The sequence below is a fragment of the Abramis brama genome (assembly GCF_963993115.1).
Source record: "Abramis brama genome assembly, chromosome: 7".
NCBI classification, from domain to species: domain Eukaryota; kingdom Metazoa; phylum Chordata; class Actinopteri; order Cypriniformes; family Leuciscidae; genus Abramis; species Abramis brama.
In genome coordinates this window covers 15291919-15296691 of record NC_139969.1, presented here as the reverse complement: position 1 = coordinate 15296691, position 4773 = coordinate 15291919, and the positions used below count along the sequence as shown (strand labels likewise).

Below are 4773 nucleotides of genomic sequence, written 5' to 3'. Positions count from 1 at the left end.
ATATGAATGTAAATGCTACATGAGAATCATTTGAGATATTTTAATGTTTTTGATAGTTTCTTGAATTACAGGATATTCTAAATTGATTTGTCAACTGGACAGTAGATAATATTGTAGGGTTTTAATGTGTTTCATCTTTATATTGCCAACGATTCACACTGACTTTCTACATTTCGATTTTGGTAGCTACCAGTTTCCATTATTTCTCTGACATACATGTTGTTGTCATTGGCAGTTACTTTTTTCTCACTGTAATTTTCTCTGTCTCTGTGTTTCTCTCTCATCTCTCATTATAACAGGTTTTTGTATAGAGCTGATGTGTTTCCTGTGACTGTGGGCTGCAGAGCACAGTAATACAGAGCAGAGTCTGATACTGTAGCAGAGGAGATCTTCAGATACACATGGTTTTGTTCCTTTTTTTCAACTTCAACAGTGAATCTTGTATCTACATTAGACACCTGAGCTTTTGTTGCACTCCCAAATGTGTGTACAATATAATCAGGTTTTGATCTTCCATACTGACGATACCAGAAGAGATAATCTGAACCTCCAGAGGCAGAAAAACTACAGGATAATGTAACACTTGAACTCTCCTCAAAAACAACATCAGTTTTGTTTGGTTTGATGATATTTCCAAATACAGCAGCTGAAAAAGAAACATTTGTGAAAGTAAATTTGTAACTTTTTAGTGAGAGGTTTTAAATAAAATTAAGAAATAAAATTCATTGATATAAAAAACTAAACAATAAACACACCTGCTGAGGCACAGAACAGAATAACTGAATGAAGATCCATTGTTCAAGTGTTCACTGTGAGAAGAGTCAGACTGAATCGTTTCGTCCTCAGTCTCTTTCAGACACGATTAGATCATGTCAGATCTGTGAACACAGTCCCTCCTCTCAGAGCAACATTATGAGTTCTGTAATTTCAATTCTGTCGTTCATTGTTGCAGTTCTTTTAGTTATTGTCTGAGAACACTGCCATCTTGTGGTACGTTATAGCTGCCTACACAATGTGTTACACGTGATAATGCATTGAAACTTAAACTACAGGCTACTTTTTTTGGACTTGAAAAATGAACAATATTATACAACTTAATACACTTTTAATGTCACATTGATTTAACTTTTTTTTTACTTTCAGTTTTGCTCCTGTAGACTTGGACTCATTAGATATATTTATCAAATTATGTATCTATTCTATACTGTATTAATCACAGCTCTCATATAACAATTGTGTATCTTTCTTCTTTCACTAAATAAGATAAGGAAAGGTTTTTGTACAGTGTTCTAGTTTTTCCTGTCACTGTGGGAAGAAGACCACATCTCATGACCAATTCATACAAATTCGTACGAGTAATTAAAAGGTTGCTAATTCGTACGAATTCGTACAACCTCACTCATACAAATTCGTACAATTTGTCTAAACCCATGTGATGGGTTAGGTTTAGGGACGGGGTCAGGGGTAGGTCATTCGTACGAATTCATGCGAATTTGGCAACTCGTAAAATATGTACGATTTAGCAAAAATTTAGAGTGAGGTGAATTCGAATTAGCCACCTCGTAAAATTCGTATAGATTGTTGTGAGATCGGGTTGTTAATACAGAGCAGAGTCTGATACTATGGCAGATTTGTACAATTTGTGCAATTTATCTATTAAAATTTATAGGCCTTTATATTTTTTTATAATACATATATTGATTGAATTAATGTCTTACCCATGCAAAGCTGCATTATTATCCAGGTAAAAAGAAACATGATGTCTTTAGACAGACAGCGATGGCAAAAATAATATTTGAAATAAATGTTTATCTTAAATGTTATCCCTGACATTGTCAGGATGTGTGTGTGTGTGTGTGTGTGTGTGTGTGTGTGTGTGTGTGTGTGTGTGTGTGTGTGTGTGTGTGTGTGTTTCAGTCATAGTGGGCTTCAGAGCACAGCAGTACACAAGTCAGACACACACAACATCCTGGATTGTCAGAGAAACTGAGTTTGAGGATTTGTTGAGATCTGCATGAAATCTTTCCTCAAATTCATTTTCACTGCTGCTTGATCCAGTTGAGAGTTTATGGAGCATGTAAACTGGGAATCCAATGGTTTTATGCTGATACCAATAAAGATAAGGGTATTGGTCACTGGTACTGTAAGTGCAGTGAAGTGTAACCACGTCATGTTCAGAAGCTGTTTGAACTCTTGTTGGCTGATTAACAGAATATTGTGTATTGCACTCTGTCAGGAAATATATAAAAAAATATATTAAAAAATTGGTATTCATATACCTGTATCTTCTCATGTAAGGATAAAATTATGTTACACTTAACAGTTAAATTACTTACCAAGTACTGCAGCCATTAAAAGTAAATTCCTCAGTCAGATTAACATGTTTATGCACAGCAGGAAATATCAGACTGAAGTTTACCAGCGCACAACTGTTTGTAGAGGTTAGCTAAATGTAAGACGCTTTTATCTAAATTGGCTTTACAATTTCTGTCAATAACATTCTAGAGAACTGCATGCTCTTTAGTTTTGCTGCAGCAGTTTGTGGAGGGTCCTTTACTATTTCAGCATGACAAAATACCCATATGCACAGAGAAAAGTCAATCAATAAAGGATGATACAATTTAAAAACATTTGTTTTCATTATACAGAAAGTCAGACAATGATTATTTCAGCTTTTGTCTCTCAAAAGAACACTTGAATGAAAACAATGTCATTTCAGAAGTTGGCCACTGTGTTGAGCAGTTTCCACCTCCATCATGGTTGAGATGCTCAATGAAGTTCCTGCTGTATCACTGCCTTGAAAATAAACCCAAAAGACCCAACAATTGGTTAGATGTTGTTGGAGAGTCAGCAGAGCCATTAACTCAATAGAAGTGGTGCTGAGAGACGCAGTCGCTTAAAAGAAATACAAAGAGGCTAACTCACGTTATTACTGTCTAACTGAAAATACTTCTGCTAATCAGTTGTGGGCCACTATTACATAAAACTGTGTCTAATGCAAATTGTCTGTCGTTCTCACTACTTTGAGTAAAGATTAAGCATGGAGCAAGATTTGTTTTACCAACGTTTGTTACATCAGTCATTCACGCTAGAGCTCGGCTAATGTATGCACTGTTATTGATACAGTTCCCACATTCACGTAATAAATTGGAAAAATACTCTGTAAATAAATTAGTACAAGTAAAATAATCAGTTTGTTGATGGACATACACTTGTTAATGCTGATGGTGAGGAATTACAGTTGCAACATCTCATAATGTACCTCAAACTGAGTAGTGTATCACTGAGAAACGTCCTGCTCGAGTCTTCCTTGAGATGGAGGTTCGGGTTGAATGACTACTTCCAGTGTTTCATCGGACGCACACTTGGACTAATATGGTAAAATCGACGGCATTGTTTGTTGCTGTCTTTAGTTTACTGTCTAGACTAGAGCTGACGTTCAGTTATGGCAATGGCCGTTTTTGTTTTCGACCCGTGCGCTGTACGCGGTAGACCAATCACAACAGACTGAGCTGTCTGGCCAATCAGAGCAGAGTAGCTCGCTGAATAGAGGGATTTAGAGAGACTGATTCATTTGACGAGTCTTTGAAAATCATTGAAAAATGTGGTGCTGTGCAAATATATTTTATGAGAAAATTAAACAGTTTTTTTTTTACCTTTGATGCATGTAAGCCTGTTGTAGGAGACTCCAAAACACCATTAGGAAACTTTTAAATAGCATAATTGGGGCACTTTAAGAATGTATTTGTTCTTAAGGAACCACATGGAACGTGATATCTATAAATATTGTTATTGTTTCCCTGAAGTTTTTTAACAGGCCTAATTCAACCTCACACACACTGTAAAAACTAAAGGAGCCTCAAATATCCTGTCGGATACTCAAGGAACTTCAAAATGTAATTTAAGTGCCTCAAAGCTCTTTCTCCTATAGTAGGGTTACTGGAGGAGCATTGACAATCTTTGAGGTTGTTGCTGGAACTTATGGGATCCTTTAAGCACTTTGTATTTAGTTCAGAGGTTCTGGAGTCACCTTTTCATTACCACGAGACCTCGAAGTGCTTTGGGGGAAAATAGAGGAACTTGAATGCGATAAAAGGGTTATTGGAAGATCTTTTAACATTTAAGTGGTTCCTGGAAGATCTCTTATGTTAAAGCCAGCATCTGGAGGATCCCAACGGTTCAGTGAGGCCAGAATAAGATTATTATTATCCTATTATTATTATAGGTTACTTAAGTTTGATTCAGTATACATACCCAGGTGAAAAAGACGTACTATTAAATGTATTAAAAATGTAGCCTGCTTGAGTGTGTTTTTAGTAGACCTACAATACAATATATACTTTAATGCATTTTTTAATACATTTAACAGTAGCCTATACGTCTTTTTCACCTGGGTAGCTTACATTTATTTAGTATAGGCCTATTTTATTGATTAATTTAAACCTTAAACAACAACACTAAATAATAATAATAATATTAATAATATGAAGAAGAAGAACCAGGAGGAGAAAAGTTTTATCCTGTCACGAAACTGCTGCTATTCCTCTGCTGTCGTCACTTCAGTGATGCTCGCGCTGCTCGCGCGCAACAAAGCTCAGCTGATCGACGTCATCGGGTTTTAAAGTAATGGCTCCCCTCATCAAAGCTTCCGCCGTTTGTCTGGCTCTCCTATACAAGGTTTGTAAACTCGCCAAATAAATATTAATACAGAGTCTACTCACTATATATTCAAACACACACATATATAAACTAAATTTATTATACATTACTACG

The 4773-nt window shown here is 35.9% G+C and overlaps 1 gene segment (V, D, J or C); it reads right to left on the bottom strand.

The window, feature by feature from the left end:
• Window positions 1-290: 290 nt before the first annotated feature.
• LOC311087088 (T cell receptor alpha variable 12-3-like) lies at window positions 291-795 on the bottom strand. The segment is given in 2 exons: window positions 756-795; window positions 291-646 (listed from the first exon to the last, which is right to left on the bottom strand).
• Window positions 796-4773: the final 3978 nt, after the last annotated feature.